At 41.8% G+C, this 25263-nt stretch overlaps 1 protein-coding gene across 1 annotated transcript in view; it reads right to left on the reverse strand.

The window, feature by feature from the left end:
• The window catches only part of RHOBTB1 (Rho related BTB domain containing 1), a 48199-nt gene extending 44595 nt beyond the window's left edge, over positions 1–3604 (reverse strand). Inside the window, exon 1 of the mRNA XM_069864368.1 lies at positions 3506–3604. The gene's annotated coding sequence lies outside the window, so the exon portion shown is untranslated. The remainder of the gene's footprint in view (positions 1–3505) is intronic.
• Positions 3605–25263: the final 21659 nt, after the last annotated feature.

Genomic DNA, 25263 nt, shown 5'->3' on the forward strand with positions numbered 1-25263 from the left:
AGGCTGCCTAGGGAAGTGATTGAGTCACCATCCCTAGAGGAATTTAGAAGATGTATAGAATTGTTGTCTAGAGACATGGCTTAGCGGTGGACTTGGCAGTGTTCAGTGAATGGTTGGCCTATATGATCTTAAAGGTCTTTTCCAACCTAAAGGATTCCATGATTCTATGATTATAAGAACCAAATTCACCCCTGGAAAAATATGGTGGAGACAGTTTCATTGCCTCATGAAAAGCCTGACCTACAGGTATTTTCCTTAGAAGGCTACAAAGTTTTTTTAGAAATGTTCCTCTGTATTTAGTGACCAATAATCTACATACATGCCTAAGCACATATGTCGGTTGAAAACACCTATCTAAAATAGAAAAGCCAAATTTAAGGAGTTAAAAGTGTTACTCAATAGCCATAAATCAAGAACTGAAACATGTAGATAGTTGCAAGGGCCACGACATAGATAACTGTCTTGAGTGTAAACAGTATGTGTTGCTCAGGACAATTACTGGAATATCTGCCCACTTAAGAGCCCAGGTATAAGCACATTTCACCACTAACAAAGTGGTGAAACCAAACGGTTATCTAAAGCTCAGGTGCTGTTACCATACTAAGTATGATTTTATTGCTGCAAATCCTCATTTTGCGAGTGCTATGCTCTTGCTTCCAAGAGTGTGAGGCATAGGTAGTTCCAGTTGGCAAGAGGATGCTCTGGGGTAACAGCACTGCTTTTATATCACAACTCGGATTTCTCATGATGGATATCGAGTTCCTTAAGCTCCCTGAATTAATGGACATTTCAGAGCTACATCTCTTCTTTCTTAATTTCCCAACTAACAATAACAAATAATTGTTTCCTGACTCTGCAAAGGTGTTCAGAGAATCATTCATTCTCCTTTATCAAAAGCACAGGAAATCCCATGATGAAGTTAGAAATGTGCTTAGTATAGGATTTAAACAGTCTGTGATAGACACTGCTAGAGAACATAAATCTAATTATAAGGATTAAAACCAACAAACAGCAATACTGCCCCTCCTCTCTGCACTTCAACCGCGGACACACAGCAATCCATTAATTCTCCTATCTCTACTCAAGCAATCACAGGTTTGTGAAGAACTAGCTTGAGCAGTTTTAAAATTTAAAGTTTGCTTTGCTGTATTTAATTCTAATGAAGGTTACTGTTTCACATGCATCCCCCTTGCTCTGTTGGTTTTGCACAGCCCAGAACTTTCTTTTAACCTATCTGAACTGTCAGCTAAATTAAATTGCCAGACTGCGCTGTAGTTGCTAACGCATGCATACCCATTTTATTCCACTGACTATGGAGAAAGTAACCTCAGAGAGCAGCAGCTTCTTTAACCAGAGAGCTAAATTTATTACTACTTGTCTCATAATGCCTCAACTGACACAGACGCCCATAAGCAAATAAGCTGTGACCAGGATATTAAGGAGCAAATAACACCTCTATAAAGACATGCCTTCCACAGATGTAGCATTTTCTGAATCAAGCACATCACAATACGTAAGCTAACTTTTGTCCAGACCTGTGGATTTGTTCTCTTCAAGAAGCGAGACACAATCACAGAAGCAACAGAAACTGATGCGGAAACAGTGAGGTCACAGAACGTATTTTCTGAGAACATTACTCTGTAACTTAATTACACAAGCCATGTGTGCTATCCAGAAATTCATTTAGAGACAGAATATTAGACTGGGAAGTGAGACTTCACACTGGGAGCAGAGGTGAAGAGACATATTGGGGTTCCTAGGTGTGCCATTTGCCTTAAGTACTTTGCAATGCTGAGATCACTCTTAGTGTATATTAAATAATTCATAACACGACAACTTGCATACATGTAATATTATATATTGGCTTTCAAGAACTGCATTACCTAGAAAATGACTTCTATTTTTGTTAACAAAGTATGTGTTTGTCTTTCATGATGTGCTGGAGGGGGCTCATTAAATTACTAATGTAACTATTAAAGCTATTAAATTACCAATTTTGAGGGATCAATTCAAAGCACATTAAGATAAGCATAAATCCAAGGTAAACCAAGTGTCTCTTCACTTCAATGACCTTCCTATCAGGCTCTGAATGCTGAAACCTCTTTCTTCTGACAGCATTAACCCCTTCTTTGTATGGCCCTCCCTGGCCAAAACACTGAAGCAGTTATTCTAGGGCCTACAAATTGTTCTATTTGGTAGTAAATAACGGGAGGAGGGGGCACTTGGTTTGTGTTTATGGTGAGAGCCCAGGGAAGAGATTGCTGCCTAAGCTTCCTGTCAAGATGCTTATTTTTATTCACATTGTCACTATGTTTTCCCATGAACAAATATTTATATTTCAGAGGAAATGTTTCAGTAACATGTATCAGGCAGGATAAGCAATGTGTTCATTTCCCTTCACTTATATTATGAGAAAGCAATTTCCCCTTACATGAGAAAGTAAACATATGCATTCCCTAGAGATGCCTGGGAAGGGGGTCATTCTTGCAGGGAACACACCTTGAAAATATCAGCAGTGCGTCACTGTGTTAGATGATCTGTAGAGGTTTAATTTGTAATTGCAAGAAATTAATATATAAGATTTATTGTTTCTTTGTACAGAGAAACAGAACATTCTTGTACAATCCTGTCTTAATTAAAATATTTTCCCTTCTGACAAATTTTAGTAGCATGTTACATTCCATTCTGCCATGGACATGGCAAGATATAAACGCAGCTTTTGTTAATGCTTCAGAGTCCTTCGGACTGGGAAAACCAGTGGGTGAAAGCAACATAAATACATCCACTGCTCAAAAATTTGAGCAGGTGGCTGGACTGTATCACCTCCTGAGGTTCCTTACAACTTCAGTTTTCCTGTGATCCTAAATTAAGGAGATGTATTTGGTTTTACTAACTTACGGGCTTACTGTATGCCAGTGAAGATTTGGATATGCAATTTGGCATAAGTGTTATTAATATGTCTCTTTAATTCAGGCTGGCAATAGCACTGTCTTTTCCCTATGCTGCACAGAGCAGGAACAGGAAAGCTGCCTGGATGCATAAAGGAGTACCTGCGTATTTGTGGTACGAACTCTTCATCCCTGGGTCTCACTCATTTCCTCCATCTACAGTTAGTTTGTGTAAGTACTCACTCTTGAAGACCAGACTTAGCAGCTTCCGCTTCTTTGATGCTTTGAAGAAAAGCTTGACATTGGGTCAAAAGCTATGTGCAGAAGCCACCCATTACACTAACTCTGCAACAATGCACATCCTTCATACATTTGTTTTTAACTACTGGAATATCAGAAAAAAGCTGACTAAAACTGTAAGTGAGAGGATTAATTCTAGGACCTTCATTTAAGACTTTCAGTACAAAGTTCTTCAAGTCAGAGATGCTTTAACTTTAAAATACCTGACCAAAAGCTGTTGGACAGAACAGCAGTGCTGACAGGCAACACTAAATTAGACAGTTTTTCTATTTTCTTTTTTTTTTTTTTTTTTTAAATTTCTCCCAGGGAATACTTACCTCACAGGAGAAAACAATGTTCAAATCCATCTTTAACAGTCTGATCAAAAGCAGAATTCCATTAAGGATATTTCACGTCTTTCGCTTAATGTGGCTCTCCTGAAGGAGAAAGGAGTTAAAAAAAGAGAGTAAGAGAGAGAGAAAATAAACTATATCGCTTCCACCCTTATATTACAACATATGGAATACCAAAGACATCTCTTAAGAAGCATTTTATATTGTAAAACAGACCTACATGGTCAACAAAACAGTCTTTCAAAGTTTCAAACAGGTAAAATGAACATCCACATTAAAACACCAAGCATTCACTTGAATGCATTGAAGAAATCATGGATAGAGCTTTTTACTGGACATTGACAGAGGTCTGTCAAATGAGTCTGGTTCTTGAATAACTTTCCTCTGGATTTAGACTATAAAAAAAAAATAATCATCTTATGTGTCAGGACCAAACACTGCTCTATCACAGTTAACCAGCTCCTCATAGGTTAGCTAACTGACTTCAAGGAAGAGGGGGGTCTGCTCACCTTCAAGAAGGTGAAAAGACTCTTACAATACAAGCTGACATCCTGATGATGTGAACTAGGACTTTTGTGTTGCTTCCACCTTCAGTCCCAAATGAAATTAATTATACAAGTGTTTCATTGGGTTTGACAAATGTCTGTGTTATTGTGGCTTGGTTCCCATCCAGGAGCAAGGCTGAGGTTTTCCAAGAACCTAAGGTGGGAAACACTGATTTCACCTTGGATGCTGCTCTAAAAGCAAAGCTCAATGGGAAAAGTAGCTTTTAGAGGTTTCATGTTAGCTTGAAAAGCAGAAGTGAAATGCAGATTCTTCACCTGAGGAGTTTAGCAGCCTGCTTGTTTTTTGTAGGCATTTCTCCCTCCTTATCAGCAACATTTCAGAGTTGAATTTAGGACTGAAGTTAAGTTTCTCACAGAAATTCCCACCTTCTGAAGATACTCTGCACCAGTCAACATTGAGAGTGAACACAGAAAATGAACCAACACCTCATCCCACCATTTTGGAAAAGCCACCAGACTGACACTAGAGCTAAAGGCATAATCTTTATATCGCTCTACAAGTCCTTCTCTTCCCTAGAAGCATCTTAGCTACTTATCCATAAGCATTTTAGTGGCAAAAATCATATCCCCCTTCCATAACTGCCTCATTTTATGCAGTTACAACTGCTGAGAATCTTCTCACCATCTTTTCTATTGCCTTCATTCTGACTTTCTCCAAGACATGCCCTTACAGCCTCCACACGGAACTCTCTTAGTGAGCCCTACAAATAACAACCTTATCCCACAGTGAAACAAATCCCCAAATAAAAACTTAAACAGTGGTATTAGCACACACAGGACATTCAAACTGTTTAAATACCAATTTATGTGATACCGTACAATTCATAGCTGTTCGTTTGTTTCCTCAGTACTGACAGCAGATTAGAAGTTACTTGCAGCTTCTTTCAGAAGATCTGGTTTATCTGATCATAAACACACAAGCTTTCCGTGTTTTTCTTTCATTGAGACCTCATACATTTCAACTAGCATTTCTCTGCTTTGCCCTCACTAAAATCCACAAACATGGCCTCCATGGATACATTAAGATCCTTCTCGCTCTCAAAACAGACATGTAAAGCCTTTCCACCAGCTCATTCATGATTCTTTTTTCAGAAATAATTAATTATTTACATTATTGTCCTATTAAGGGCCACACTGAGCCTCTCCTGTTTGCCAGGAGACTGTTTTAGTTGTTATGCTGTAAAGTCCTGCCAGATGTTTGAAGTGTAAACAGACAGAAACTTAGTTCAACCTGACTTTCATCATTACCAAAGAACAGGCGTACAAGTTCCACAGAAAAAAAAGCTTTCTGGCCTCCACCCCGCTGTCCCTCAATCTTACTTCTGCTTTCTGGTTTTGAAGACAGTTGGGATCACATAAGAAAGGTTCTAAACTTAATTAGCATTGTGCTGCCTGATTACAATTCCAGATTAAACATCTTCCCTATCACGGTAGCAGGGGCAGACCTGCATTTGGGGTGAATATCTGCACTCAGAGGAACAGAGCAGCTAAACCCTCCATGCAGCTTCCCTATCTGAGTCTTGAGGACCTCACAGCTGAAAGGAGAGCTGGCTTTATAGAATCATAGAATAACCAGGTTGGAAGAGACCCACCGGATCATCGAGTCCAACCATTCCTATCAAACACTAAACCATGCCCCTTAGCACCTCGTCCACCTGTGCCTTAAACACCTCCAGGGAAGGTGACTCAACCACCTCCCTGGGCAGCCTGTTCCAGTGCCCAATGACCCTTTCTGTGAAGAATTTTTTCCTAATGTCCAGCCTGCACCTCCCCTGGCGGAGTTTGAGGCCATTCCCTCTTGTCCTGTCCCCTGTCACTTGGGAGACTTACTCTGTCTGCCTGCACCAGAGAGCATCAGCGCAATTCCTTCTCTCTCCCATTTGCTCCTGGCCCAGGCCGGCCCTACCTGAACTAACCCTCACCCACGACAACAAGCGCACTGTGATGGTGTCTACAGAAGGACAGGTCATGGTAAGCTGAGGGAAAATAGAGCCAGCTGGTACAAAGAAATTCAGTGAGGGATATGGTTTAACTCTCCAAGGTGGGGAATTTCCCTTAAATGGGAGGGAAGGTGAGAAGCAAGTGGTTGTTGCCACAGGTAAATACAACTGCAGCGCAAACCAGGCCCAGAAGGAACGCAGGTAGGCCGCAGGGAATGCTGGGCTCCCTGGATGGTTCCTTCAGGACAACGTGTAATCAGTCCTTTGTGGTCTGGCCTAGGAGCCTCTTTTGCTACAGACAAGCCTCTCCTCTAACACAATGACACAAGAGGAGGAGGTTGTAGAGAGGAGGGTGCTGGCCTCTTCTCCCAAGTGACAGGGGACAGGACAAGAGGGAATGGCCTCAAGCTCCGCCAGGGGAGATTTAGGCTGGACATTAGGAAAAAATTCTTCACAGAAAGGGTCATTGGGCACTGGAACAGGCTGCCCAGGGAGGGGGTTGAGTCACCTTCCCTGGAGGTGTTTAAGGCATGGGTGGATGAGGTGCTGAGGGATATGGTTTAGTGTTTGATAGGAATGGTTGGACTCAATGATCCGGTGGGTCTCTTCCAACCTGGTTATTCTATGATTCTATGAAGAGAACCCTCAGCTCAATTTTCTCCTCAAATCCTCACCTTCACCTGCGCGTTGCTCTGTAGCCTAAGTTGATCCCATCTTTTCTTCTGTCTGAGGGTTTGGCTGTTTGGTTTTCGGGGTTTTCTTTGTTTCTTTTAAGATTATTACCAAACTAAGACTATTGCAGAAACTTCTCAAACTACTCCTTTTATTAGCCTGTCATCTCTATGTATTGGTTTCATGTTTCTGTAATATCACATATTTTCAGTAATCCGCCCAAAATCTCTTCAACAAACTCTAAGGGATTACGTGGAAGAAAAGCAACTGCTTATAAGCATGACATTTCTGCTTCGTTTAACATGGTATTACTTCAAAATTTTGCCTTTAAAAGTTCCAGTTTTAAAAAAAAAAAGTAGAACCTTAGTTCAGTGCTGTAATCTTTACTATGACACACCTCGCTTACTGTACATGACATGGTTGAACAGACAGTAGAAATTTCACTTCCCATTGATACCTAAATCAACATATCCTCTCAACATATTTTCAAACATTTAGTGTTCTGGAATCCATAGTAAATGCAAATGGTTTTGCCCTTCAACATCAGTAAAGGCAAATGTGCTTGTTCTGGGGTCTCCCTTAGAGTTAAGGGAATTGTTTTCTGTATCGATTACATAGACAAAAGTAACTGAAGATATATGATATAAATACTTCAATTTAGCTAAGTACAAACAATGGCATTTGGTGAAAAGTTGACAATTAGGTTCTAAAAGAAGATAGAATATGATTACCATTAACCCTACCTCAGAAGCACCCCCAGCAACTGAGTTAAACAGGTGTTAAACAGAAATGTATGTACTAAAGTTCCAATTTTCCATGCTCACTGCATAAGGAAAAGTTTTGTCCTTCTCTTATTCCTCTTTTCTGTGAGCAGCAATACTGCTGGGCAGGGCACAGCCCCCTGCTTCTATCCCAGAGAAACTGAACAACCATGAGGAATAAAAGGGGCTCTCTAACTTCATCCTCCTGCCAGTGTTTTTGGAGACACATCCTTCTTCATAACCAGCTTCTCTCCTATCTAGTTCTCTACATGCATTTGCACTCTGTACTGATTGCAATTTTCATTCATATAATGCAGAGTGCCATTAATAATGTAAGATTAAAAAGCAACCCAAGGGCAGGAATGTTCCATTTCTGCTCATGCGATAGACGTTACTTTGCTAGTACGTCAACCCAAGTTATCTCGGTGCGCGCTACGTTAATTCAGTAAATTGTTTTTCAAACAGAGCGCGTTCAGAAAGAATCCATGCAAGAAGAAAGTTTAATTTTGATGGCAAACGTGCCAGACCCACACCCAGAGAAACAAGCAGATTTTAGTTTTGCCCGCTGAATTTTCAAATAGAGGGGGAAGCAAGAATAAATAGAATAAATAAAATAAATAAGAATGAAGAAGTCGTACCGGCGCAGCGATAAATACCCCGGCGCGCTATTTACACCGCGTTCAGCCGCGGGAATAATATATCTAGCGGCAGAAATAGGAAGCCTAGCGGCAGAAATAGCAAGTCTAGCGGTAAGCGGAGCCGCCCGCAGCCACGGGAGCCGCCGGCGCTTCCAGCCTTACCGGGAGGGCTCGGGACGGCGGCTCCGGCGGGCTCTGCCCCGGGAGAGGAGAGGAGGGAGAGGAGCGGGGCGGCTCCGGCTCGCCCAGCGGGGGCTCCGCGGCCCCTTCCGCGCCTCCCGCCCCGCCAGCCCGGGGCCGCGCGGCTCACCTGAGCGGGACCCGGCGGGCACGGGCGGGGAGGGCCGCCCGCAGCGCTCTGCCCGGCGCCGCCCGCCCCCGGGGAGGGGCTGTGCTCGGCGGGGCGGGCTGAGCGGGCCGGGCGGGGCTCGGCGGGGCGGGGCTGTGCTGAGCGGTGCTGTGCGGTGCTCCGTGGTGCTGTGCGGTGTGGTGCTGCGCGGTGCTGAGAGGTGCTGCGCGGTGCTGAGAGGTGCTGCGCGGTGTGATGCTGCGTGGTGTGTGGTGCTGTGCAGTGCTGGGTGATTCTGCTATGATGTGCGGAGTGATGCTGTGCGGGGCTGTGCTCTGTGGTGCGGTGCTGAGAAGTGCCGTGCGGTGCTGAGCTGTTCTGTGCTATGCTGTGCGGTGTGATGCGGTACCGCGCGGTGCTGTGTGATTCTGCTATGATGTGCGGAGTGATGATGTGCGGTGCTGTGCTCTGCGGTGCGGTGCTGAGAAGTGCCATGCGGTGCTGAGCTATTCTGTGCTATGATGTGCGGTGCTGAGAGGTGCTGTGCGGTGCTCTGTGATGCTGTGCGGTGTGGTGCTGCGCGGTGCTGTGTGGTGTGTGGTGCTGTGCAGTGCTGTGTGATTCTGCTATGATGTGCGGTGTGGTGATGTGCGGTGCTGTGCTCTGCAGTGCGGTGCTGAGAAGTGCTATGCGGTGCTGAGCTGTTCTGTGCTATGATGTGCGGTGCTGTGCGGTGTGATGCGGTGCTGCGCGGTGCTGTGTGATTCTGCTATGATGTGCGGTGTGGTGATGTGCGGTGCTGTGCTCTGTGGTGCGGTGCTGAGAAGTGCCATGCGCTGCTGTGCGATTCTGTGCTATGATGTGCAATGCTGTGCAGTGTGATGCTGTGCTGCGCGGTGCTGTGCGATTCTGGGCTATGATGTGCAGTGCTGTGCGGTGCTGTGCTCTGTGGTGCAGTGCTGAGAAGTGCCATGCGGTGCTGAGCTATTCTGTTCTATGATGTGTGGTGCTGTGCAATTCTGTGCTATGATGCATGGTGCTGTATGGTGTGTGGTGCTGTGCAGTGCTGTGCGATTCTGTGCTATGATGTGCGATGCTGCGCGGTGCTGCACGGTGCTGAGCTATTCTGTGCTATGATGTGCGGTGTGGTGGTGTGCAGTGCTGTGCTCTGTGGTGCGGTGGTGTGCGGTGCTGTGCTCTGTGGTGCGGTGCTGAGAAGTGTCATGCGGTGCTGAGCTGTTCTGTGCTATGATGTGCGTGCTGCGCGGTGCTTTTCGGTGTGCGGTGCTCAGAGGGGCTGTGCGCTGCAGTGCTGTGCGGTTCTGAGAGGTGCTCTGTGATGCTGTGTGATTCTGTGCCGTGATGTGCGGTGCACTGGGGTGCTGTGCGGTGCGATGCTGTGCTCTGTGGTGCTGTGCGGTGTTCCGTGATGCTGTGCGGTGCGATGCTGCGTGATGCTGTGTGGTGCGGTTTTGTGCTATGATGTGCGGTGCTGCATGGTGCTGTGCACTGCTGTGCGATTCTGTGCTATGATGTGCGGGGCGGTGCTGTGCGGTGTTCTTTGGTGTGCGGTGCTGTGCTCTGTGGTGTGGTGCTGTGCGATTCTGTGCTATGCTGTGTGGTGTGATGCTGTGCTGCGCGGGAGGGAATGAGGGAGGGATCTGGGGGGGGGTAGCATGACGGCTCCAGGAGCAGCCGAGATAGGGAGGCCTGCGGGCCCTGGTTGGGGACCCAGCCGCTCTTGAGCATCCTGTCGAGGTCCATGTCCCCCTCTTTGGGTGACTGGCGGGGACCCCCATGCTCCCAGTGACAACCCGCATGGTGGAACATTGGATCCGATGGCAATATCGGGGTCTCTGTGTTGCGTTGAGCGTGTCTGCTGCTGTATTCAGCATTTCTAGTCTGCCGAGTTCACCTTGGTTTCCCCACAAGAATTTTTATGCTGTATCGTAGCTAAGAATCATAGAATCATAGAATAACCAGGTTGGAAGAGACCCACTGGATCATTGAGTCCAACCATGAAGTGACATGACAACCATGTGACAACCATGAGAAGAGACAGAATTCCTGATTTCCTCCAAGGATGCTTCCCATTTATGATGTTCTCGTGGTGTTTGACCTCCATATCAATAATGCACTCACAGAACTCTTTAAAGAGAACAATCGTGGGAAGTCTTAAACGATCCAATACGTACAGTGCTCGAAAGAGCCGCTGAAATGCTGAGGTCAAGTTTGGGGTGTGACCTGGTAGGCTGGTATTAAAGGAATTATCTGCTTACTTGGTATCTTGTACTTGATTTTCTGCTCTGAGGCTTTCTGGGTTTGGGTCCAAGAGGAGTTTGGAGGACTGTGGAGACCAGGAGCTCAGCTTTTCTGCAGTTTCCAGCACTTTGTGTCACTGTGGCATATAATGTTGGTTATAGAAGGTTTCTGACAGCACAGCTCTTGTAGGCTAAAGAAAAAGCCATACAGGGCCTGAAGACAGCAGAAGCTGGCAATGTTGCAGGTAGAGGTAGGCTGGGCTCACTGTCAAAACATTCTCTCATTTCAATGCAGAGTTCAGGCATCATTCTGTTTAGAATTAATGAATCTAGCCCCCAGATCATGAACATCAGAACAAAAGTGGGATTCATTGAATTCGCTTTCTTCTTTGGATGATTTTTGTTTTCTATGCTTTCCCGTGGAATCATGAAAACCTGCAATATACCGTGTCAATACTGCTGTATGTGTGCATAGTGTATGGACATGTGCCGTATCGATATGCTGAACTGTGCAGCAGGGTGAATTAGCCTGTGCTGGACTCTGTGCTGCCTTCAGCACGAGTATCACTGCTTCAGAGTGCTGTCAAACACTGGCATGCCCTGTGATTTAGCTTTGTAAAAAAAATGTGGGAGGATAACCACAAGATTCCAGGAGCTGGACACCTGGTGTTGTGAGCCTCTCATTAAGAGAACAAAAGAAAAGGTGTTAACAGCTTGCCTAAATTTTAAGATTTTGAATAAGTCCTGGCAGAGAACGACCTTTGTTGCATGTGTGGTATCAAGGGCAAAGAAAGATTTCTGAGCCATAGTTACTCCCTAGGAATGGAAGTATTATTTTGTTTCTGAAGAATTTATTCAGAGTTCTGGAAACTCCTGTTTAGAGCCCCAATGAAAAAAAGCCCCACAAGTGCTTCAACAACATTTGCGTGCAGAAGTGTATAGTTGTGCAATTTCAATTAGTACAAGCTCTCTAAATTCCTGTAAGTTGTGCTGGAAACACACTGTCATTTGCAAGGTGATTGGAGCAGGCGGCTGAGCTCACAAGGTTATCGTCTGTGTCTGCTCAGAATATGGCCTCAAACCTCATATTGGCTAACATTTTTACCTCCACTGAGTAAACCCATGAGAGATAGAAGCCAACCCATGCAACAGGTTATAGAGTTTGCTTCAAATCGGCTGTGTTTTATGAGCACTGAACAACTTCTCTTTCATGTATTTCCTTTAGCACTTCAAAATGAATTTAGGTTCTTTAACCGCTCCTGACTGACAGTTCATTGTGCTGCCAGGGAGGAAACTTTGCTAGGCTGAGGACAGTCCATTCACTTGCCAGCAAAAGGAGGATTTCCTGTTTCTTTACTGCCCTGTAGTTACTGGGTCTAGGATATTTTTGTTACATTAAAACTATGCCTTGGATACTAAGACTGCATGTTTTATTCAGGAAAAGCAAGTATTTAGTAAGCCATCTTATTTTTAATGTATGATTCTGCTGTTTCAGCCTTATACTAGTTAGGCAGTAATATGGAAAGCTGGTAGTCCTTACAGCACACTTGCTCTGTTTTCACTTTGATTTATTGTCTTCAGTGTATTGTCTGCATGTATGCTTTTAAAATGCAGTTTCTTTTTGTGCAAAATTGCAGGTGTTGAAGCTCTAAGCAAAGATGGAGAGTTGATATTATCCTTCGCAGTGCACATGGAGCAGATGAGGAGAAGCTGTGTAAGTTCTAAGCTCCCAGGATGGATGCCAAAACATTTTGTTATATTTGCTGTTAAGAATAATTGTTGGCTGACAGTTGTGTAACATTTATGACAGTATCTCTTGAACCCAGTCACAAGACAGACTGATATCAGTCACGATGTCAGGACTGTGATTACATTGCTCCCCATTCACAGAAGATACTGTGGTGACAAAAATATTTATGGTTGTGAGTCTTTTCATTGCTGCACCATTGTAGATGAACTGCAGTTAAGTTAGTTCCAGATGACTCATGTCTTCCATTATACGTCTGAGTTCTTAAAGGATAATAGATTTGGGAGAGGCTCTTTTTCTGCGGCAAAACGGTACAAAATCTTTTCTGTGATGGTTGGTGCATTTGGATTCAGGCTGCCTGAACTTTCTGAAAGCCCTAACACTTGTTCTCAAACAGTGCCTGGAAGGATCATGTCTCACAGTTTTGGAGCAGCATGCTGTGGACAGCTCTGGCTTGCATTTCTATTTTCTGTCATTTGGTGCTAGGGCACATGAAACTCTTTTTCTTCACATCTCCATTTAGCAAAGATTGTACTGGCTTTCCAGCCACATCTTTGTCCCAAGAGACATCAGAGTCACAGTGATTTAGCTACCGAAGGCTTTCAGAGCCTGTCTTAGAAGGCCTTATTATGGATTTAAGCTGTAATACAAATAATTCCACAATAGTGGGAGGTTTTGGTTCTTTCCTATGAGTTTTTGGGAAGCCCACTCTTAAAAAACTATATATTTTCAGTGGGAGTTGTGAGCAGAGCAACAGCTGACTAAAATGTCAGAAAGCATGCTATAACCTTTTGCTGAAGGTTTACATCATCTTTATAGACTGCTGTAAGCATAGTGTTCTAAACACTGAAGGAATCACCACTGTGAATCATTTTGTGTTCACATTAGACAAATCTACGTAAGACTGGTAAAGATTTGTTTGGGTAAAGATACTGCCTTGGAAACTATGTGAGAAAGCAAAGATTTCACTGGCAGATTGTTGTAGTAGTGAAATATTTTAGCTTGAGCAGAAATACTAGTTAGGTTGTGGAAATGGCGAATCTCTAACATAGAAAAGTCATGCAGAGGGAATCCATTCCTAATTTTGGCAAACCTGCCTGAATCTTCTATTGCTTTGGGGCTCAGAAATAGCCAGAGTGAAATGACAGCAGAATTGCTGAGGTGCCACCTTCTTTTGTTAACTCTGCTTTAACAGTTTCTGTTTATCCAGCATCACTGAAAATGGTGTCCTTATGCAGCTCCTTTGTTTTAAATAAAAAATCTTACAACCAGGTTGGACAAACCTGATAGGAATTGATAGAAACCTGATAGAAACATTGATAGGAATGGTTGGACTCGATGATCCGGTGGGTCTCTTCCAACCTGGTTATTCTATGATTCTATGATTCCATGAAACCTATGAAGAGTACGTTCTAAGGAACACTGGAAAGAACAGCAGTGTTATGGAAGGAGGAGAGAAGAGAAACCTTGTCCCTCTTTAATTTCCACAGTTTCATTACACATAGTGAATAAATCTAGCCACACCCAGCTAGGCTTTTAAAAAGCTGAAAATTCAGCAAGGAAAGCTTATATGACTTTGTAATTAAACAAAACTGATCCAGGAAAAAAAGAATCAGAATGTAATGTAAAGTGTTAAAACTCTTTGAAGCTTATCCATCGTCGTGTTCAGGTGTAAAACTGAGGCAGAGCAAGAACTGACCAAAAATTCCTATCTTTTCCTACATGGTAAGTACAGAGCTCAGTGATGCATTTACTGTGGTGTCAGAGAAGGGACTAAATCCCTCAATTTGCATGGGACTGTGTAATCCTGCAACATTTGGTAGAAGGATTGTGTCCCTATAGTCATCTTCTGCCTGGTCCAAGTTGCAGAATTTAATCCTTGCTTGAAACCAACGTGGACTGCAACAATGCACAGCATATGTGATTGTTTACTCTGCCAATAGAGAGGATTTGCACCAACGTAGCTGCATTCCTAGCAAATCCTCAGTATAACAAGCCAAGGCCTGTGATACCACCTGGACTTGGTTCTCTGCAACCTTTCATCGTAACCTTTTGCCACGCAGTGAATGTGAAATGCTACCAAACTAGAACAGCACAGTTTTACTCTGCTTTGTAAAGTGTAAGTGATCAGAGGTGAGTAATGGAGAGCAGGTCCATTGTGGATTAAATGCTGCTTAGCTGAAAGCTTACATTGGATTTAATCAAATTGCTTGGGTTTTTTGGTACAAATTCTTCTAGCGAACATCAGTTTCCAAGAAAAAGATACCATTTTATTGCATTTCCTAAGTTTAGCAGAATTCAAATGTGAAGTTGTTTCGTGTTCCTTCACTCCTGATCTTGAAGTCTGGGACCAGTGAGGAAGAAGAGAATGAGCACACTACCTCCAGCCCTCATCATCTAGGGCTGAACTCTGTGTAGTATGTGTGAGAGTCTCTCATAAGCATCACTGTCACATAAGCATAATTTTTGTAGTGACTGTATACATCAGTTTGAATGTTGGTTGCTATAAAAGAAATCTGGAACACATACTGGAACTGCCATGCTTCCTCTCTCTTGCCCCTCATTTATCCTGGTCATAAGCTAGAACTAGATAGGAAAGATATGAAATATGACTTTGTTTCTATCCTCACAAATACCGCTCACAGTACCAAGGGACTTTGGCCAAAACAAGCCAATATGTATAATTACAGGAAAAATAGTGCCTTCTGCTACCTCAGATTGTGATATGCATGCAATAATGGGTAGAAACGTATCTGAAATGGCCACATGGAAATTTTTGATAGTTCTCAAGCTGATACAATATGTTATTGTAATTATGTTCAGTTATTGAGTGTTTGAACCTCAAGTAAACATCCTTTTCCAGACCTGGCAATAGGCTACCATCCATAAAAGGGAATTTAAGTATAAATAGTACTTCTTCATGCTGTTTAATCTGCTTACTGTCTGTTTTCACTTCTTTGTTCTTTCACTTCTTTGTTCTGTCTCCCATTTATCAGCTAAAATAAAATGTAGCTGTTCATATAAAATTTTTCAACAAAAGCTTTTGCTTTTAAAAAGACCCAAAGCAAAACCTCAGGTTTGTGTACTACCTTCTGCCATGGGCTGTGAGTATTGGCGTTCCACAAAAAACAAAGCCAACACTGCACGAAGCCATCTCTGAGAAGGCAGAGGATCTGAGTGTCTTTGCTGCATGTGCAGTTGGTATCCCTAATTTGCCACTAGCTTATGAGACACTAACAGTAGCATTTGGATGAAAAATCACCTTGCAGTGAATGCTTGTATCACCAGGCTAAGACCAGTGGAGACCAGAGTTATCTTGCTGTACGTAAGAAATGTCTTCTGCAACAGCAATTTCAGTAAACAGTCCTTGTGTCTAGATTCACATTTTGACCTTTTCATTCTAGCAAGATGTTGGATCAGGCAAATGCCTCCAAATGGGCTGGATTTTAATTGTTTGTGGAGCTGGAAACAAAGGAGGATCAAGAAGGAAGGTTATGATTCTTGTATTACCTCTGCGTTTGAAGATTGTGGTAAACTGCATGAGAAAGCTTGCAGACTTTCTCTGTGTGTTTTCCAACAGGAGAGGTGTTGAAAAGATGCCAGATATATGTAAATGAACCCATTAAAATATAGCAAAAAATACAGAAAATTTGAAAGTATGGAGAAAAAGAAAGGGAAGACTGAGTATTACCTTCAAATTTTCAGGTGTACATTTTAACAGAAATAATTAAGTAAATAATGCCAAATTAGTATTTCATCTGCAGAAAGCTTCACTTGGGCTGGAGGTCTATATGTCTAGATACCCACATAAAGGTTGTTTTCTGAATATGTAACTAGCTCTTATAAACATTGCATACTGTACTTGTAGATTAATAAAGAAAAAGCATGAAGACATTTTTAGTACAGATTGAAAGTCTTTGCAACCTCCTGCATTTTGTTACCAAGTACTTAACTCTTTTCAGACTGAGTATGTATGACGCCAACCTCATAAAACATTCTGTTGTCCTTAATGAGGTCAATCGCTGTCAAAGCTTCACCACTGTTTATAAGTATTGATTCCTACTCTACTAGAACTTCCAGGAAACAGCAGAGTGTTTGAAGAATCACAGTTTGAAATATTCCAGGAAAATGCAGATACTCTGAAATCTGAGGAAAGTACAGACCAGTTGGTGTAGAAAATGTTGTTATTTAACTACCAGCTCTCAGACAGGTGCACTGAAGTAAACTTTCAACAGTTTGTAAAGAGTTAATATAGATGTTCATAAGTGCTTATGGTCCCAGTGCTTATGTAATGGCTCAACCTGGTGCCAGGTTCAGCCATTACACTTATTAATAATATTTTTTTGTCCGTGACATGCTTAAAATGTGTATTAAGTTTGTATTTCTATATGGTTCAGAAACTTTGAAATATTTTACATTTCTTTTAAGGATTCTATAAATTTAGTGATACGTTTCTGAAAGATTTGCATGCCTTCGATTATTGTCTATTATGAAGAACGACACCTTTAATTTCTTTGACCCTTGTCCAGTAGACCTCCAAGCAACTGACATGCATGGTTTAGAAGTATTTCTTAATGTCTCACCAAGCTGAGGTCTGAAAACTTCTTGACAACTTCTGAAAAAAAATTTTGACAGTATTTCCATGTTCTGAAAATGCAGAACAACATTTATGATGTGAATCACTCCATACACCCTGGCACTTGTCAGTGGTTAGGGTTAACACAATCCACTAGTGCTAAAAAGGATCAATTGATGCTTGTGTCTCATGACATGAGTACGCACCATTTCATTCAGCTGGGACTGTACACAAAACCACAAGCTAATACACAGAAGATAAAGGGGAAAATGGAGAATCAAATCTGGCCACAAATTCTGAAACTGCAAAATAATCTAAAAGAATTAGAGTTCTACCAGATTACATGGCAGGGACTTGCTAAGAGAAGATGCTACAAGTTTTTACTCGGCACTGGTGAGGCCACTCCTTGAATCCTGTGTTCAGTTCTGGGCCCTTCACCACAAGAAGGATGTTGAGGCTCTGGAGCGAGTCCAGAGAAGAGCAACAAAGCTGGTGAGGGGGCTGGAGAACAGGCCTTATGAGGAGCAGCTGAGAGAGCTGGGGTTGTTTAGCCTGGAGAAGAGGAGGCTGAGGGGAGACCTCATTGCTCTCTACAACTACCTGAAAGGAGGTTGTAGAGAGGAGGGTGCTGGCCTCTTCTCCCAAGTGACAGGGGACAGGACAAGAGGGAACGGCCTCAAGCTCCGCCAGGGGAGACTTAGGCTGGACATTAGGAAAAAAATTTTCATGGAAAGGGTCATTGGGTACTGGAACAGGCTGCCCAGGGAGGGGGTTGAGTCACCTTCCCTGGAGGTGTTTAAGGCACGGGTGGACGAGGTGCTAAGGGGCATGGTTTAGTGTTTGATAGGGATGGTTGGACTCGATGTTGCAGTGGGTCTCTTCCAACCTGGTTAATCTATGATTCTATGATTCTAAGTTATCTACATAAACCACAGTTATTTGCAATATCTCTGAATAAAACTTCTGAGACACAAGGCCAGAGGGGGTTTAAGGCTGTCAGTGAATCTTTAATGAACAGTCAGACCTCCAGTTTCAGGAATGAAAGCTTGGCAACTCTGATACTGTGATCACTAGCAGACCCCGGAGTGCATCAGTATCAGTTCTATGAAAAGGGATCTGAACTAGCACTTGTGCAGTGACATGCACTTTCCTTACCTAGTACAGAAAAGGAGCACTAGTGTGGGATCTTATTTTAAGACTCCTCTTGCCTTCAGCAGATCATAGTCCACGTTACTGGTAGCAAATCTATTACAAGAACCTAACCTAGCAAGTAAGTCAGACAGGAAATAAGTGTCAGTACTTCTGACTATAGAAAGCTAACTTCCTCTCCACCCTAAATCTTTTTTGACTCTTAGAAAGATAACAAGACAATCTATCCTATCATCTGTTCTATAACTTAACTTACTGTTACATATTGTGACTCCAAAGAACAGAAAATACAGTGGAAAATCTTAACAAAATCCATTGTTAAAAGCCAGGTTATTTTTTATTTGGAGTCTTTTGTGGAAAATATATGACTTTTTCATTTCTCAGACTGAAGGTGATCTCTGAAGTAAAAAAAGCTGTAACCTCAGTGACGTGTATTTTGGTATTAATCTGGGCCATTAGAAAGAGAATTAAGAAGGAGTTTGTGACTGGCCACTGTAAATTGATTAATAAAGCACATGCATTCATCTGAAAACATGTTCGTTCTTAGGCTGTATTTCTGAGCTTTCAAGCATTCTTGTTAATTATTGATTGATAATTGATCCTGCTGGGAATTGAAAGCAAAGAGCACTGATAACTGGATAGCGACAGTAATATGGATTCATATCTATTTTTAGTGGCAAAATGAGACAACGAAAGTGGAAAAAGCACGTGGCATGAGTTGGTGAAAATCTGAGAAATTCTGTAGCATGGGAGGTTTTTTTGTCTGGAATGCTTATTTTTGATAAACTCAATGTCTTCAGTAGTTGCTATATCACATGCCTGGAGAAGAGAGCTGCCATTTTTGCAACTAGAAAGCTACCAGAAAAGGAAGTAAATGAGCACTTTTGTGCATCTGCCAGGGCACCTTGTCTAGTTTATGTCTCTTGAATTACAAAATTCTGCGAGTAGTAGAACTGAGGAAGATCCAATTTCACATTTGGATCTAACAGTGTCTGCACCGTGACCAAAATTTTCCCCACAGTTAGGGTATTTGTTAGCCAAAATTGGCTAGATGTTAGAATGGGACTGGCTGTGTACGTATAAATACAGCATCATGCCTTAAGAGTAGTTGTTTTTTAAGGTGTTCTTCTCTTACTAGCCTAGTTTTCTGTAAAATATGCTGTGTGTTACTTCTCTACTGTGAGACAGATTGGAGCTTCTGAGTTAAAGCCCCTTTTTTTTCTCCTTTTGTCTCCTAGTTTAATACAGCAGCAGCCTGCCAAATAGTTCAGGTATCAATAAGAGTATTGTCATAGGCTCAAACTGCTTTTAGCTCACGTGCTGGTTTGGGCCAAGGTAGTTGCATTGCTTTTGGTTCTGGGGCAGCACAACTTCCTGAGGTTGTGTGGTGCTCATCTCCAGCCCATGCCTGGTGGGAATAAGTGGCCTATTCTTAAGGCCTTTATTTATGCTGTGTACAATTGCAGGCAATTGTCTCAGCCCTAATAGATTTAGTAGGAGAGCATCCTTAAGGAAAGATTTACCAATACAAATAAATTAAATACATTGAGTTTGTAAGAATTTAAGTCCAGACTTTACAAATGAGGTGCGATAAAGTCACTGTGGGTTGAAGGCAAAATAAGGTGTTTCATAAGTAAGGACTTTGCTGTCTAGCAACAGCTGCATGTATGGAATATTTCAGTTCAGTTCAGTTCTTTTTAAGTCTTGTACTTACTTTGCTGCCTCTTTGTTCACTTTTTCCCTACCTGCAAATCATAGGGTGACTATTTGAAGAAGATCATGTGTCTCAGAGTGTACGGGTGAATGAAAGGTTAAACATTTTGACTGGCATTCATGTGAGTCTTGTGCAATCCATTCCAGTGATACCATACTTGGCAAAAAGAGTTGTCAGTCATGGGGAGAAGAAAAGAGGAGAAAGGTGAAGGGGAGGCTCTTAAATGTGTCTTCCAATGTTACACTAGTTAAAAATGACCTGGGCTTTGATTCTTCGCTGCAGCTGGGTGCCTAGCAGGTATGAAGATATGTTGGGAGGTCGCCCAAGTGTTCCAGAGGGCAAGGGCAAAGGCTGGAACCCACAATCCCTCTGTTCACTCTCTTACTGAGGTGGCAGGCACATGGGCAGAGCTGGGATGTAAAATAGTGATAATTCTCTTGCATGGTCAAAGAATGGCCAGAAATAGTTGCTTTATGCATTTTGTACTTGCGTAGCAAAACAAGAGATTTTAATAAGAAAGAAAATTTGGTTCTTTGTGTACAATAAAATGCTGAAACATGCCAAAGGTTTTGTTGTTCATAAGTACACAAGATAACCCATGTTTGGGTAGTCCAGAGATGGTGATAAGGATGCTTTAGAGATTCTTTTTGGCATAGAGCTCAGGGTTTAATGGGCCAGTTCTAGCAGTGATACACAAGCAGGTGTCACTGTATGGTGGTTAAAAGAAATTAGTTTAATCTTAAGCTGAGAGGCAGAGAATCTCTTTGCATTCTTTTTCAGTTCTTAGGCTCTTTCACATGATAAAGGAATGTATGTTATCGAGGGACAAGAATTGCACGTCATGTCATTATGTAGAAGATACCTAGCTATAAATGCTTTCGGACATCAGGGATATATGTTTGTCCAACTGGGCATTTACACATTAAAAACAGTGCGGTAGAAAAGAATGGATCAAGTAGTTTTTTACAACTAATGTTTTTTTTTATTTTAAAGAACTCTTTCCGAGGGAGAGAATGTAGTGGAAGGAATTAATAGGGGGGCATATGACATGAAACTTCGTGTCTCCATAGACGTTTGGAGGGATTCCAAGAGTGATTTAGAATTGCAGGAGAGGTGGGACACAGAAGCAATGAGGCAGCTGTGGATAGCAATGCATTCTAAGCAGTTTTGCAGTCCTGTACAAGGACTAAGAGATACAAAAAAAAATGCACTCAACAAAGGGATGTATAATCTGGTACATCATCCTCTTAAGAGTGAAAGATAGCCTGTGTTCTGCTTTACTTTCTAGCTTGCTACAGCAGAGAGTGCAGCTACCTGAGTATTTTTGCCTTCACAAATGTCAGACAATTACTGAGAGGAGTCGGGCTCCAAGGTCATTCTATACCAATTGCTGGGGCAATGTAAATACAGTTTAATCTTAGAAAGACATTAAAAGTGGCTTGCACCCCTCAGATTGCTCTGTCCCTCGCCACCCTCCAATAAACCACATATGTTTTTAGCACCATGTACCATCACAGAGGGAGGTCTTTGTTTACATGTTGTATTTAGTTGCACACAATAACTGAATGCAGCACAGCAAAAAGCACATGTAAACTAGCTAGGAAAATAAAATAATCCTCTGTATAGATCTAGTGACATCTGCTATAGTTGTTGCTATATCATGATTCTAAGGCACCTTTATGAAAAGTTCTGCCTACTCCAATGGACACAGCAAAGAGTTTCCTCTAATACGGAAGCTTCTAGCCACTAATAAGTGTATCTTATGTAGAAATTAATTTAGGCTTTCATAGCCATCAGTTTCTCTACAGCTGCCTCTTCCTGTGCAATCGTTAAAACATGTATGTTTTGCAGATGCTGGCAGGGTTTCCGAATGCCTAATGCAAAATGGAAAAAGGAACATTTGACCTTAACGTAAACAATCTTTCTTCCTGGAATAAAACATTTTTCCCAAGATTTACTGACTCATTGCTTTTAGTGGCACTCATACTGCATGCTTTCTGAAAAGCTTGGGACACCTGTGCTTTGACAACCCAGGCTTTTCAAGGTGCCTCAAATTTGACATCCTCAAGTTAAGTTACTCTTCAGAATCCTGTCTATTATCTTTATTCATCCCATTTCACAGTTCATTGCACCATGAGGAATTTCTTTATCATGAATTTCCGGTTATGTCTTAAATCTCTCTCAGGCAGTTGTTATTATTGTTCTGTTCCATATTAAAATACAAACGCATGTTAGCCAAACTAAGGCATTGCTCACAAATCAAGAGTGAACATGGCAGTTTGACTCCATAAGTTTGAAATTACATTCCAAATCCATTTCCCTCCAAATGGTACTCTATAAAACAGCTTGTAATTTCCTTACTTGCATATTTTGTACTTTGTGATCCTGGGCAGAAATAATGTTAACTGGAAAGAACCTAATTCAGAATAATGAGGAAAGGAACTCTTGCACTAATAGTTTAGAAAACACTTGTGGCTGTGGGGATCTCTTATCAATCTAATTTTTTTCTCAGCTTTATTAATCTGGATAAAGCTAATTAAAAATTTTAGATGCACTGGAAATGTATAGAAGACGTGTCTTATATCTTTAGTAGCCTTACCCAGCTCCTCATTTTCCTAATTACTGATAGTAAACTATAATCCTTCAGACTCATGAAGATTATTTTTATATAAAATAGGGAATTACTTTGAGCCCAGGAGAAGAATGAGTGAAATACAGTCCTACTCCAATAAAATATGGTCTTTGGGATCCATTTGGAACATTAATGTCAGTCTAAGAGTAAGAGAGCTTATACTATTTCTTGAGATGCAGGTCTTGCATCTAATTCTGTTAAGACTTAAGATGACCATCTTCTATTACTGCCACAGTGATCAGGTCATTTGAAAGAACATCGTATGTGGTCATATAATTTTCCTCCACCACAAAGCCTGGCTGTGTGATCCCTTGATACTGAAACAATCACCGATTCCTGGTTGAGATCCTTAGGGCTATCCTTTATGCCTGGCTCTGTCAGTCTCTGTGTATGTACATACATGTTCTATGCATGCCTTTATGGAATATCCTGCTGTATTCATTTGTGGTTCCACTACATATGCTGTTATGTAGGAATAGACATACCATATGTTCACAACTACATTAAGCTTTTAAGGGAAATGATGTAGAAGGATGCAGGTTAGTGAACAGGCAGTGGAAAATTGAGCTAAATTATCAGATCAGAATTTTGGTTTTGTGAAATATAGTGTGTAGCTGCAGATGGCAACTTCAGCCAAAATTCCTACTTTTAAAGTAATTATGTAAAGGAAAAATAGATCTACACACAAAAAATCAGTTGCTTCCTGGAAAAAAACACCAGCCATGCCATGCTTTTCATGTGCAGATTTCTGTCTGGCTGTGCAGGTGTGCCATAAATCATGCTTGACAATCCCACCTACTATAATAAATATCAACTGAATGTAAAGGAGAACTGGTTATTTGGCAACTTGCACAAGCACTGCTACAGAGTAGTCCACAGTCTGGTTGTGACTGGTAGAAAGCTCCACTCTGGCTGCAGAGCTGAAGCCATCGCAGTTTCCGTCTGGTCACTAACACACGTGATAACAACCTTGGCCCTTGGGATCTCTACCTGCAGAGAGTGCGCGTTGCCTTCTCCTATTTGTGCCCCTTGCAACAAAAGGGGCCTATTGGAGGAGATGCTGAAAGAAGCTATTCTGGCAGCTCTGTGCCCTCTGAGAATTTCCTCTGTACAAAAAAGATCACTCACATAGTCAAATTCAGCAGGCTTAAGGATGCTTTGAGCATCCCAGAGAACAAACTGATCAGTGACCCAGTTCTTCCATTCCGTTTGATTGCTTTATCGAGCCAGAATTCCTGACGCCAAGAGAATCCCTGGGGCCTGATAAATTTGGTGTGAAAATTGACGCTTGAATTAAGCACTTTATGGATGAAGAGGGCATGACAGCTCAAAAAAACTTTGTCTTTTCCTGCTTCAATTGAGAAACTATGGTAATATTCGGAGTCCGCCTGCAGGTTATAAATGGAAAGATGTCCTTTCTCTGCTGTGCTGTAATGTTTAGTACATAATATATTCTAGGCATACAATGCATTGCTGATACTATTATGTATAAATCACCTTCTGTATGCAGAGCTAAGTAAAGGAAGTTCCTATTCCCATCAGGCTTATAATTCAAAGAGTTTTCAAAAACTGAAAGCAAAAAAAAATTGACAGGCTTGTGAGTGGAAAGGTGGGATTTGAGAATTTTGCATTTATTTCAAATGAAGTGAATAATAAATCTTTGCACTTGTGTTAGTGATGCCTGTATTTACTGAATGGTACATTTACTTGGTTTATTTCTGATGGCAAATATTTGTGTCTTGTTATCATAGGCCTCAAGCACGGTTCATTCTCCCTCAGTTCATCACAATCTTCCATTCAAAGGGCCCCCTGAAAGCCTCTGATATAACTGCTGCGTTTAGGAAATCTTGTTTTTCTTTTCTCTACCTCTGTTTATATTGTTCCTTAAGACTTAAATACATGGAGTGTAGGCTGTTGCTGGTATGCTTGGGAAGTAGCTACAGTATGAATGTTACCACAAAATACTAATTTCAATGAAATCCTTAGTCATTCAAATGCATTATCAACCTTATATATGCAAGATATAAGTAGTCCTGGCTGGGTGAAAAAAAGAATAGGTAAGAGTCTAGTGTGGTCATTTTCTGTGACAAATACTAACAAAGACAGCAGTTTGAAAAAAAATTTGGCTGAAAAGCCCATTCTGCATCCTGGGAATGTGAAAGATTACATCTGTCTGGAAGTTTCTGATGATTGCACTTAACAGTTGGAAACCCAAAACTAAAATGTTAATACCAAGTTATTAACAAATCACAAATGCTCATTGTTTTTGGGCTTCCCCGTGTCTTGCTTACAGCTTCCTCTAATTCTTCAGGACTTACTCATGGATGACTTATAATTCACATTGGAATAAATACCTTGTACAGTAAATTATGTAAGAAGATTGCACAAGGTGCCTCTCCCATGACGTAACTTGCATTAAATTGTTAATCATAAACCTAGGGCTTCTCAGGTTCAAATAGCATATACAGCTGTTATACAGCCAGAAGAAACATCGTCTGAGGAGTCTGGTGAAGTTGCTCTGTTCTTACTGGCTCTTGTTGAAAGCCATGTTCTGCACATAAATGAATAAAAGAGCAAAAACTTGCTTCAAAAAGAAACACATGGAGTATGGGAAGGATGCTGAATTTTTGAAAACTACTTTATTTTAGAAAGGATATGTTTTTATTCGGTCTTTTCTGGACACAGGGCAAACCCTGTCCCCAAGGGAAATCATTTGCTACAGCTTACTGCTGTGTTATATTATTCTCCGACGAGATTTGCTTGCTATATCAATTTTTAAAACAGTTTATACAGCAGGC

The sequence above is a fragment of the Phaenicophaeus curvirostris genome, chromosome 9 (genome assembly GCF_032191515.1).
Source record: "Phaenicophaeus curvirostris isolate KB17595 chromosome 9, BPBGC_Pcur_1.0, whole genome shotgun sequence".
Classification (NCBI taxonomy): Eukaryota; Metazoa; Chordata; class Aves; order Cuculiformes; family Cuculidae; genus Phaenicophaeus; species Phaenicophaeus curvirostris.